Source organism: Spermophilus citellus, assembly GCF_964194105.1.
Source record: "Spermophilus citellus genome assembly, chromosome: 6".
NCBI lineage: Eukaryota > Metazoa > Chordata > Mammalia > Rodentia > Sciuridae > Spermophilus > Spermophilus citellus.
Genome location: NC_138187.1, coordinates 132,797,269 through 132,811,002, shown reverse-complemented (window position 1 = coordinate 132,811,002; position 13,734 = coordinate 132,797,269).

The window sequence follows — 13,734 nt, the reverse complement described above, 5'->3', positions numbered from 1 at the left end:
AAATCATGAGTTCAAAGCCAGCCTCAGCAACTTAGTGAGGCCCTAAGCAACTCAGCAAGAACCTGTCTCTAAATAAAATACAAAAAAAGGTGGGGGGAGGCTGAAGCTGTAGCTCAGTGGTAGAGCACTTGCCTAGCATGTGTGAGGCACTGGGTTCGATCCTCAGTACCACATAGAAATAAATAAAGACATTATGTCCATATACAACTAAAAAAAGGCTAGGGATGTGGCTTGAGTGGTTGAGTGCCCCTGGGTTCAATCTCTGGTACCAAAAATAAAACAAAACAAACAAAAAAAATATATTCCTCAAATTACTGTTTGTTTGTTTTTAATGTGGTGCTGAGAATCAAACCCAGGGCCTCACTAATGCTAGGCAAGCACTTTACCACTGAGCTACAACCCCAGCCCTTACTGTAGTTAGCCTTCTTTGCTGGCTCTTCTTCACTCGACTTCCTGTGTTGGAGCCATAGGTAGGACTTTTTTTTTCCCCCCTGTGGTGCTGGGGAGTGAACCCAAGACCTTGTGCCTATGAGGCAATCACTCTACCAACTGAGCTCTATCCCCAGCCCCCAGCATCTCCATCTTTAAAGAGAACGCATGGTGTGCTAAAAACTTGTCTGGGTCCTAGATACATAACCATGAATAAGACAGAAAACAACTCTGTCCTCAAGAGAACACAATCGAGTGGGGAGGCAGATAAGAACAAATAGGGTAATAATTAACACACTGGGACAAGAGCTGTAGTGCTCTGAGGGAAATGAAATGAACAGGATCATGAGGTAGGGACAATGGGGAAGACCTGTTAGAATGGTCAGAAAGGGCCTCTGAGTGGCCCATGCCATGAGTGAGGCCTGAAAAGGAGCTGGCCAGGTGAACTACTAGGGAAGAACATTCCGGAAGGAGCCACAAGTACAAAAGCTTAGAGGTAGCAAGGGTTTCAGTGTGTTCAAAGAACTGAAAGAAGGCCACTGTGGCTGCCGTGTGACGAATGATGGGAGAATGTACAGACAACATACTGACTGCAATTTTTAAAGCAAAAATCAGATCTTGCTTAAAACTCTTAAATGGCTTCCTGCTGCAACTAGAATAAAACCCTGCCCAGTCTTCTGTGGCTCACAGAACATGCTTGACCTGGTGCTGTCTTCATCCTCCTTTCCCAGCAAAACACACACAACACACATAAACTCACACACACATACACACACACACACACACACACACACACACACACACACCAGTATTTTTGACACGGTAGGTCTGAGGTTGGTTCTGAGTTTGCACTTCTAACAAGATTCCAAGCATTGCTAAACACTACTTGCTAGACTAATAAGAAGTTGCAGTCTTTTCTGGGGTTACTTTCTTCTCTTGTTTTTGGGAATCTCCGTGACAACAGTATGTCCATGATTAGCCCTGGTTACTGCTTATACTTTAGTGGCCTGAGCTTTACCCTAAAATTCCTAGTCCTTAATAGCCTTTCAGATAACACTCTAACCAAGTCACTTATGCCTTCTGGCCTCTTCCCCAGCCATGGGCAACCAGACATCTGCTGGCATTACTTACAATATATGGAAACATATATTCACTGCTCAATAGAGCTGGAAACATGTCACAGAATTAGTGGGTTTTTTTTTTTTTTTTTTTTTTTTTAGTACTGGGGATTGAACCAGGGGGGCTTATAACTACTAATACACATCTCCAGCCCTTTTTATGTTTTATTTTGAGGCAAGATCTTACTAAGTTGCTTAAGGCCTCGATAAGTTGCTGAGGCTGGATTTGAACTTGGGATCCTCCTGCGTCAGCCTCCTGAGCTGCTGGAATTAACAGGCATGCACCATTGCGCCCAGTTAGTGTCAATTTTTTACCTCAAACCCCAGAAGTCCTGAAGGAATAAAACTACTTTACTGACTACCAAAGGCCTTAGTTTGGGCCTCTGTAGACATTGACACTTGTGAAATGAGAGAACACACTCAATCTTCACTCAGCCCAGTCAGGCTGTCCCATGTAAAGCAGTCTGGTCTCCATGTGGTAGAGCACACTCACTTCATACACATGCACTTTAGAGTTGCCGCCTTCTGCCTCCATCTCAGCTCCACCCTCAGGACGCACTATGCACTGTAAAAGGGCCTTCTTCTTAGGCCTTTGAAGGGAGTCTCATTCAGTGATCTCAAAAGCCATTTATCCCCTTGGGAACCAGCTTGTCTTCCTGAAATCAAACTTTGGCTGAGTATTCCCAATCCATCAGACAGAGCTTGCTTCCCCACTCCCCGCCCCCCAGTACTGGGAATTTAACCCAGGGGTGCTCTACTACTGAGCTACTTCCCCAGCACTTTTCTAAAATTTGGAGACGAGGTCTCTCTAAGTTGCCCAGGCTGGTCTCAAACTGGAGATCTTTCTGTCTCAACCTCCTAAATAGCTAAGAGTACAGGCCTGTGACACCATGCACTGCTCAGACATATTATTATAGTCTTAAATTTTAGTGGGGTTAAAGTTCCTGCTCCCTCTGTTTTTGGGGATGAGTCAGTTTCTGAAGAAACCTGTGGCTATAGAAAGATAGAAGGGATTCCACTAAAATCTACCAACTGCTGCACGTAAAGGTGCACAGCTGCAATCCCAGAGGCTCTGGAGGCTGAGGCAGGAGAATCAAAAGTTCAAAGCCAACCCCAGCAATTTAGTGAGGCCCTAAGCAATTTAGGGAGACCCTGTCTCAAAATAAAAAATAAAAAGGGCTGGGGTTGGGGCTCAGTGGCTAAGTGCCCCTGGGTTCAATCCCAGGTACCTAAAATTTTAATAAACTAATTTATTTAATTTAACCAACTGAGCCCCACAAGCAAATAGGTGTGTTAGGGACTGCTAACTGCTAAACTCTTCAGCAGTAGGTCAAGATCCTATCCAGACAAAAACGTCCTTCTGGGCCTCTGTTTATACTTAGTGAAACCTTGTCTCAAAAAAATAAAAGGCTGTGATGTAGCTCAGAGGTAGAATACACCTGGTTCAGTCCCCAGCATGAGGATGGAGCGTGTTAACATGCCACAGTATAAATGACAGCACTGTTGACAGTTTGTGCCTTGAAAATGTTATGCCAGATTTGTGGGACCCCAATAGACCTCCAGGAGCCAAATCTGATGCAAGCACACAAGAGTCTTTATTGCAAGCTTGGGCCTGGACTCACAACCGTTCCCGACTCAGTGATCCCAGGTAGTGAGTCCTGGTCCTTTGTTCAGTGAGATTTTATGGTTTTGGGGGGATACTCTATGCGTCACAACATCACACAGCAAATCATTCCATACCGCCAGAAAATCAAACAACAGCTCTTAACATTGATTAGCACATTCACTGTCGGGAACAAGTTGGGTAGGGGTGATGGGTTAGTACAAGAGGGGGATTCGTTTGAACTGATTGGTTTAGGTCACGAGGGGTGTACGTGCTAAACTCCATGGTTTCCCAACAGTTATCAATCACCATAAACTACTTGGGGGTCATCTGGCAAGCCAGGTATTTTTCCTGTCTTATGCTGATTGGAGGTTGCTAGGGGGGTTGCCATGGGTCCTCACCTAGCCTGAGTCAGGGACACCTGGCACCGCAGACCTCTCCTGTTATTTACAGACAAACAACTCAGCAGAGTGGGTATGTGCTTAGGAGTACTCTGTGGGTTTTTCCAAGGATAAGGGTCACACTTCCTTCCTTAGGATAGGCCTTGAGGTAGAAGCTGCTGTTATTTATTTATTTTTTAAAATGGAGTCACGTGAGTTTCTCAGAGACTCATCCTTCTCCCTTAACCAGTTTCCCTTCAGGCTTTCCTTACTCATTCCAGGGCCAACAGCCCTACTCTTCACACCCAAATTTTCCCCAACTTCTGACTATCTGATATTAAGTGATACTTAAGGGAAGTCATTATTTTGGTCTGGGCTCTGGTACTAGGCCCCAATAGACAAGATGGATCCAGAAGAGAGTCACTTGTCTAGATGCCATGTCATCAAACTGAACTGAGAAACAGGCCAGTTTTCGAAATAACAACCAACCCAACAGCCCAGTCAACCTGAGAGGGCATGATAAGAAAGTCCCCTGTGCTTTAACCCTGTAAGAAAAGCTAACTCAAAAATTGTTACTAGAGTCCTTGGCCAGAGGCCTGACTATGGGGATACCAACAAATCAGGTCCAGCCACTCACTCCAAAAAGCAAATGGAAATGGTAATGGTAAAGAGCAAGAAAGGAGCTTTAAACTGTGTAGCCAACCAGGACGACAAGGGTACCCACATCTGTAGCCCTGTCTTTGAGGAACTGACAAGAACTTTGAGATTTTATAAAAAAGGGAATGAGGACAAAGGTTGTGGGTTGCATAGCTAGAGGATTTGCACTGTGGCAAAACAGGTGATCTTGGTCAAGCATGGTCTGGTCCATCGTTATCTCAGCATTTCTCAACAGGGGACTTGTCTGTGATAAGAAAATATCTATTTCCTGGGGGATAATTTTGATGCATCACAAGATTTTATTGATCAAAGCTGTTGTTCCTGGAATCCAAGGTGACTCAGAGCAAAGGAAGCAGATGCAAAATGGAGACAGACAGACATGCAAGTTTTTTATCCTGCTTTTAGTGACCCATTGGACATTGCAGGCCCAAGTGAAGAGTTTAAGTTCCTGTTATAATGCTCCCTCTACCCCTATCTTTGGTCCATTCCTCAATCTTTTCCCCCCCAAATACTGGGAATTGAACTCAGGGCCCTTGATAGGCACTGAGCTATATCCTCAGTCCATTTTTTTAAATTAATTAATTAATTTAGAGATTGTTCACACTGTCCTCCAACTTATGATCCTCCACCTCCTCCTCCAGAGTCTCTGGGATCACAGATGTGTGCCACAGTGCCTGTCTCATTCCGTAGTCCTAAACAAATTAGGATATCTGCCAATTTGGTTTTGCAGGTTTCTTGGCTCAGTGGTAATGTTGCTGAAAGCTCAGTCCTTATCTCCAGTGCCAATCCATTAAAAACAAAGGAGAAACACAAGGGACTCCTGTCCCAAAAGCTGTGATTCTGACCATCCGCAGGCACAGGGGGCTTTTATAGAAGTGATTCAGAGAAAATGAGATTAGGGAGGAGAGATCAGGAAGAAGTTTAGGGAAAAGAAGATTGGGAAAAAGAAAAAACAAACATGTAAGTTTCAAAGCCACAAGGGACATAGTCAAAACATCAAGTGAACCCGTTACAATTCCCCACTGTCAATTTCTACATTCCATTTCTATGGAAAGTGGGTGATGACATCTCCAAGATACTTTCTGCAAAGGGGGAAAAGTTGGGAGAAGTAACCCAAAGTCCTTGTTCTCCATCAGGCGAGGCATGGACAGTGAAGGGCATTCAGCATCAGAACAGTCCAGAGGTCCACAGTGGCAGATGGCAGGTGACCGGACAAGGCATACATAGGGCAGGGATCACACTAAGACAATGATAAAGACAACAAAGCATTCCTTTTTTTTTTTTTTTTTTTGGTAAACAATGAGCACAAAACAATTAGTATTTCAGCCAGTCTACAAAAACCATGAGGACTATAATTCATAATCTTATCAGTGATAAACAGATCAACTTCATGTAAGAGGTTAGTAAAATTTGTAAGTCTATGAAATCCTGAGTAGAGAATTTTATCAATTTTTTGGGTTTGATCTCCAGGGTCAGGCTGAGGGTGTCCAAATTGTGGAGGAGGCACTTGAGAGGGGAGTCAGCCAGCAGGGAGGAGGCACCCCCCATGGGGCTATGAGGAAGGGTATGATATGTTGACTGGAGAGGCGTCCCACTGGAGCCAAATATCAGAAGGAGACCTCAGGCCAAGGATTTGGTTGTCACACCAGGCTTTTCAGAATGAGATCGGGGAGCAGGAGACCCAAGCTGGAGGAGGGGAGGGGCTTGCCAGTTCTCAAGCCTGTTGGAAGGGGAGGACTCCAAGAGGATCACTGTGACTGTGAAGGTCTGGGTGGGGTGTATTCCTCCCCACGAGACACCACAGGGGCTGCTGGACAACCAACGGTCTGTTCCCTATTATGGTGCCTCGGCGGGTGGGTTTAGGAGTCCAGAGAGGGGACTCACCAATTCTTAGGCCAATGGTGGATGCAAAGGAGGCGATTGAGAAGATGGGCACAGGTTGGTTTCTGCTCAGGTGGTGATCTCTGGCAGGATGGGGGTCCTGCTTAAAGGCAGGGGAGCCCCATCCGAGTCACAGCACCAATGAAAGGCAAGTGACTCATCCGAGATGGAAATTCAACCAAGAGATTGTATTGGGGGCCCGCACGAAGGGGAAGAAAAGGAGAGAAAGAGAGCAGCAGTGTGTCCCGAAGGGATGGGTCAAGAGAACTTGACTTTGGAGCCCTTTGGCTTGGCACCCTTCAGAGAGGAGGGGGAGGAATAAGGGATTACGTGATGTTCTGGGGGAAATAAAACCAAAAGGCAAGGTCTCCCACACACCCAACATTTACAAGAAAATCAATCTTTTGATCACAACTTTAAATAAGCTGAAGTCTAGCCTATTTTGGAGTCATTCTAACATGGAATAAGGTGGGAGGAAGAGCCTTATCTCAGGTAAGGTGGGGCTCTCCATAGCACAACATTATACCTGAAACTTGAAACAAGGTGAAGAGAGATTTTAAATTTGTTTTTATGAAAAAAAAAAAGTGACAGAATGTTTCCATGTTTTCACATATCACTTTTAAACAGATCAGGCTTTCCTTAATACCTTCCAAAAATACTTTAAAATTCCAATTCCAGTGTGAAAAGTAGCAAAATTGTGTATATAACTTATTGACAACAGGTTGCTTAATCCAGCTAAAAAACAACAAATACATAAATAAATGCCAACTGAATGTTATTTCCATGCAAAACTGAGACTTCTGCTACACCCAATTTTGGTTTGAAGAACACCAACTTGGCAAAGTGCTCTCCAAAGCTGTACATTTAACTAAGTTTAACTTTACTTTTTTAAAGCTAGCAACCTAGCTTTTTTAAAAAAAAAAAAAAAAATCTTTGTTTTATTTATTTATTTATTTATTTAGTGCTGAGGATTGAACCCAGTGCCTCCTGCATGTGAGGCAAGCACTCAACCACTGAGCTACAACCCCAGCCCAAATAAGTTTAACTTTTAAAGTACAATTTAGAATCCAGAGTGTATGGTAACAATAATCACAGGTCTGAATGGGTTAACAAAAATCAAAGGATAGACTTAAATCTCTTATACATTTAGGAAACAGTGTTAATGAGCAGAAATTGGCTTAGTCAAAGCAAACAGATATAAGACAGGTCTTCAAATGACAGTGTGGCCCTTCTATGTCAGATACAATATATAAAATAGAGCACTTATTTGATTATCTTTCCAGTAGCCTTACATAAACTTCCACTTTATAAACCTTTACATAATACTTAGCCAAGACTTAGATAATTCTCAGATGCATATGTACACCTAGTCACAAATATGTTGGGTATCAACTATATTGTTATAACTTAAATAACAGTTGTTTGTTTAGCCAGTTACAAAGTAATCATTTAAAACAGGTACAAAACCTAATTCCTTTAAGATTAGTTTCCTCAAGTAATAAAACTGAAAAAAAAATTCATGAAAATTATCCATAAATAAGAGCAGATTAATGTTTCAGACTTTGCTTCATATCAGTACATTAAAGTTTAAAGAACTTTGACTGTGCTAATTATAGCCATAATCAAGCACAAGCTTTTTGAGATCTACCTTCTACAAACCTTCTGTAATTTAAACACTCACAACTACTTTACATACTTTGTTTTGCCCACTTTCATCTTGGACTTTAGCCCAAGAATATTACTTTACCAGACAGAATACTTTCTCATCCAGAAATATCTTTTTCCAGACTAAAACATATTTCCATACCTATAACTTTCTTTTATCTTTTCTAGCTTCAGGCTATTTCATAAATTCATATTCTGAAACAGACTTTATGAATGTTTTCTGTGAATTTAATTTACACAACGAATTCCATCCCAGGAGAGGGTGGGACAATTCAGCATGTACACGAACTGTGCTTTAACTTTTTTCTCCCAGGTTGCATTTAAGGGGTTGGAACACAGGATATTTTTGAGCCTGACTTGTCTCTGTTGCCATTATCACAATGCCACGAACTTTAAATGAGTTTCCCACTGTCAATTTTACCCAGAGGCTCTTTGGGGTCTTTTTCTTTAAAGAGAGAGAGAGAGAGAGAGAGAGAGAGAGAGAGAGAGAGAGAGAGAATTTCAATATTTATTTTTCAGTTTTTGGTGGACACAACATCTTTGTATGTGGTGCTGAGGATCGAACCTGGGCCACACACATACCAGGCGAGCCACATCCCCAGCCCTGGGGTCTTTGTCTTATACTAGGCATATTGATATGCAACAGAGGAGGCCCTTTTCATCCTTTTCTTTAGGCTTCCTTAAAGATCCCTTTTCAGAGGCTGCCTTCAAAACACAGGTTGGTCTTCGGGTGCAGTTATTTATTCTGCCTGTTCCCCCGGGCATCTAGTTTGATAGGATACTATTACAGCAAGAATTGCTTTGCCCCGGCAATGAATATCCCCTGGCCAAATGGGGTGTCCTGTCAGATCTTAAAAGGGTAGACTATCCTTGTCCCCAGGTCATAAACTGACATTCTTTGTGGCCAGCAGCCTCCACCGTCCCCCTAGCCCAGGGGCAAAAGGGGCTGAAAGGCAGGGCAGAGGCCACATTTTTCTTGGCCATTTTTCCACAGCCCCGGCAGAGAGCTTTTCTGGGATTTTTCCCTCCAGTTTAGGACTGGTGTCCTTGACCCACAGAGAGATATCTGCAGCTGCCTGGGCCAGGCTGAGAGACAGTACTGGGAGTGCCAGCACTGGTTTTAAAAGATTTAGGTTTTCAAACCCTTTGTTCTGGTGTCCTGCTGTCCTGGCACACCAGAGGCAGTGTCTTTTGGCACCTTCAACTTACTTCCTGACAGTTCAGACCTCTTAGCCTGCAACTGCATAAATCCTTGTACATACAGAATCTCTTTCACACACTTTATCCCTGACAGACCAACTTCAACTCCAAGATTTCATAATAATCCAGAAAAACCATTCAAAGGCCAGATTGTGTTATAGTAAACCATCTTTCTCTCAGACAGGCTTATCCCTATGGGTGGCCCATGCAGCTAAGATCTCTCTGCTCAAGAGGCTACCTGTAAGATCCATGTAGCATGGCCCATGTCTTAAAGATCAGTCATATATATATGTATGTATGTATGTGTGTATGTATACACACACACACACACACACACACACACACACACACACGAGGATCACTGAAACCAGGCCTGACAGATGGGAATCTTTCAAATAGACAGACCTGCACGTACAAATTCTTCCACTAACTTTACCTTTCACAGACCAATTATAATTGCAAGATTGTACAATAATTTAGAAAGCGACTTAAAAGTCAGATTGTTATAGTAAAACATTATCTTAGACTTATAAGTGGCCCTTTCTTCAACTTGTTTTACCCCTGACAGGCCAATTCCAATTGCAAGATTGTACAAAAAGAAATACAGAGAGAACCAGAGAGAAGTCCTAAAACCATGGCCAATAGATGGGAACCTTTAGATTGACCAGCCAAAATCTTTCCCAAGACACTCCCTACCTATGGAATCAATTCGTACTGGCCATGTCTTCTTACAAGGGGCAGCAACACATTCGAACAACAGACAACCAGAGGGAATTCCCAAGCCATGGCTAACAGGTAAGAGCCTTTAAAACCCACAGGCCAGATAGGGAAACATCCCAAGTTCCCAACTCTCGCTTAACCGTGACTTCTACACGAACGTGCCATAGATGTCCCCACAGAGGGACCAGATGTTCCCACAAAGGTGAACCAGATGTGTAGAATCAAGGGTCCTGGCATGCCCAATGGGGGTGCTTACCAAATGACCAAAGTTGTCGTGAATTTCCTGAGTTCAAAGTGGACCAACTGATGGAGCAACTTGTGCAGTTCAGGGAGAGAAGGCGGGAGTTCCCCAAAGCAAAAAGAGCTTCACCAGCTGCTGGGATGGTCCCTCAATCCCTCCCGTTACTCACAGGAAGAGCTCCTCTGGTTCGGTCTAAGGCAAACTCACACTGTATCCCAATTTCTTCAGCAGTAGGATTTCAACAAACTCTCAGCACTATGAATCCTCAGCATGAAAATGGGATTCCTTGGGAAGCCAGGCCTGCCAAAGAAAGTTGGAACAGGCACTGCTCTGGGATCCCATCTGGGTCACCAAATTTGTAGCCGAAAGCTTGGTCCTTGTCCCCAGTGCCAGTCCATTAAGAAGGACACAGTTTTGAGAAAAAGGAAAAAGAAGGTTTATTGCTTTGCCAGCAAAGGAGAAACACAGGCACTCCTGTCCCAAAAGCTGTGATTCTGCCCATCTGTAGGAACAGGGGCTTTTATAGGAGTGCTTCAGAGAAAATGAGATTAGAGAGGAGAGATCAGGAAGGAAAAGTTTATGGAAAAGAAGATTGGGAAAAATAAAAACAGCATGAACGTTTCAAAGCCAAAACATCAAATGAATAGTCAAAACATCAAGTGAATCCCTGTTACAGTAAAACAGTCTTTAAATAATGGCTTAAGCATCTAAGTGAAAAGAGTCAGATACTTAAGTCTAAAAGTAGAAGTACCATTATAAATTGTAAACAAAATTTAAGAGGGAGCCAAAGTCAGAAGATATCTGACCAAATAAATTGTGTAGAGGTACTCTCTCCTTTGTGGGGATTGAATCCAGGGTACTCAGCCAGCCCTTTTTCTTCCTTTCTCTTTTTGTCTTTATTGTTGTTGTTGTTGTTATACTTTATTTAGAGACAGGATCTCACAAAGTTGCTTAGGGCCTAGCTAAATTGCTAAGGCTGGCTTTGAACTCAGGATTCTCCTGCCTCAGGCTCCCAAGCCACTGGGATTATAGGTGTGCACCACCATGTCTGGCTCTCTCTCCTTCTCCTTTTAAATAGCTCCATGAGTATAAACTTCTTTGAAAAAAGAATGGGGGGAGGGGGTCATTTTCTTATTTTTATCTAAATAAAGTGTTCTTGCCTAAACTATGAGTTTCACCTTCATGCATGGGTGCCTAGGGAAAGAACTTTAGTCTCAGGCAATAACACAAAAGAACCCTTTTCTACAATCATCTCAGCTTTACTTACTTTTTTTTTTTTTTTTTAGAGAGAGAGTGAGAGAGGGGAGAGAGAGAATTTTTTTATTTTTTAGTTCTCGGCGGACACAACATCTTTGTTTGTATGTGGTGCTGAGGATCGAACCCGGGTCGCACGCATGCCAGGCGAGCACGCTACCGCTTGAGCCACATCCCCAGCCCATCAGCTTTACTTACTTTTGATAGGAGTGACACAAGTTCACACCTTGAATTCCATTTAAAAGAACCACTGTCTTTCCTTGTAATTATCTGTGTATGACTTTGACTTTTCTTGACTCTCATATTAGTACATTTGTCTTTGTTTACACTTCCTTGCTTATGTTCAAGACTGAGTAGATCATCCCTATGTTGTCCTACTGTTAAGGTCAATCAAAACTCCTTCAGAGGTAACTTTTAGGATCTTGTGAGGACCCTCTTGGCTCATTCAGGCACTTCCCTCTGCAAGTTGTGTCATCTGCTGGGATGGTCAGGGTCTCACTGACCACATAGCTTCCTTGGAAGCTTTGGGGACATTCTGTTTTCCAGTGACCCTCCTCCTTGCAGAGTGTACACCAGTTGGCTTCTAATCTCTAGGGTTCATGTTCCCCCTGATCAGAATATTGGGTGACTCACCAGAGCTACCAGACCCTTTTAGAGGGTCCTGCCATCCCCTGAGTCCTGGCTGAATTTGGAGGATAAGGGCCAAAATATTGGCTGTCCTCTTAGTCCTTTAATCCTCCTTGGTTTCCAAATCTTGGTCACTGAACATCCAGAAGGCCAGTTCCTTCAATTTTGAAGTGGGAGTAATTGGTTCTAATATTCACTTTTGTAATTTTATAGTTACTCCTTCTATTGAATTGGGGACAACATTAATATGGGGGGGGGGTCAGTGGCATATCTTATCTGTCCTGTAAGTGATGGATATCATCTCCAAACACTGCTCAGATTGTTCGGTTACACATTGTGATTCTGCAAAATGCTAACAGGCAAAAGTTATAAAGTTTTCTGATACAAAATAATGTTTTGTGGTACTAGGAATTGAACCAAGGGGTACTCTACCACTGAGCCCTTTTATTTTTTATTTTGGGACAAGGTCTCTCTAATTTGCCCAACCTGGCTGCAAACTTGTGATCCTCCCTCCTCAGCCTCTTGAGTCACTAGGATTACAGACGTGTACTACTGCACCCACTACAAAACAAAATTAACAAGAGCAAAGCAAATCAAGTTCTGGGTAGTAGTTCTGACAAAGAAACAACCTTCTTTAGAGAAGAATAAAAACTGTGAATGAGGAAAAAAAATCTTAGGACAGCTATGGTTAGAATTTTGAAGAATGTTTCGTAATTGACAAAACTAGTTATTTTCATTGTATGAGGCATTTTAGGATAATTATTATGATTAATTGTATTATAATAGGACATATAATAGGATGAAGAGATTTCCTAATTATCTCTTCGTAAATTCAAATTCCCATCCTAGTGCAAGGTAGAACATAATTCCATACACACACACACACACACACACACAAACTTATGATAACTGGTTATTTTTATCCATTTACAAATTTATTTATTTATTTATTTACTTATTTATTTATTTTGGTTCTGGGGATTAAACTCAGGGGGGCACTTAACCATTGAGCAACATCCAGAGCCCTTTTTAAAAAATATATTTTTAGTTGTAGCTGGACAAAATGCCCTTATCTTCTTTATTTTTTTTTCTTTTTTTTTTTATTGGTTGTTCACAACTTTACATAGCTCTTGACATATCATACTTCATACATTAGATTGAAGTGGGTTATGAACCCCCAATTTTACCAAATGCAGATTGCAGAATCATGTCGGTTACACATCCACAATTTTACATAATGCCCTATTAGTAATTGTTGAATTCTGCTACCTTTCCTATCCCCTACTATCCCCCCTCCCCTCCCATCTTCTCTCTCTACCCCATCTACTGTAATTCATTTCTCACCTTGTTTATTTTCCCATTCCCCTCCCAACCTCTTATATGTAATTTTGTATAGCAATGAGGGTCTCCCTTCATTTCCATGCAATTTTCCTCATCTCTCCCTTTCCCTCCCATCTCATGTCACTGATTAATGTTACTCTTTTCTTCCTACTCTTCCTCCCTGCTCTGTTCATATTTGCTCTCATTATATCAAAGAAGACATTTGACATTTGTTTTTTAGGGATTGGCTAGCTTCACTAAGCATAATCTGCTCTAGTGCCGTCCATTTCCCTGCAAATTCTATGATTTTGTCATTTTTTATTGCTGCATAGTACTCCATTGTGTATAGATGCCACATTTTTTTTTATCCATTCATCTACTGAGGGGCATCTGGGTTGGTTCCACAGTCTAGCAATTGTGAATTGTGCTGCTATGAACATCGATGTGGCAGTATCCCTGTAGCATGCTCTTTTAAGGTCTTCAGGGAATAGTCCAAGAAGGGCAATAGCAGGGTCAAATGGTGGTTCCATTCCCATCTTTCCCAGGAATCTCCAAACTGCTTTCCAAATTGGCCGCACCAATTTGCAGTCCCACCAGCAATGTACAAGTGTACCCTTTTCTCCACAACCTCTCCAGCAC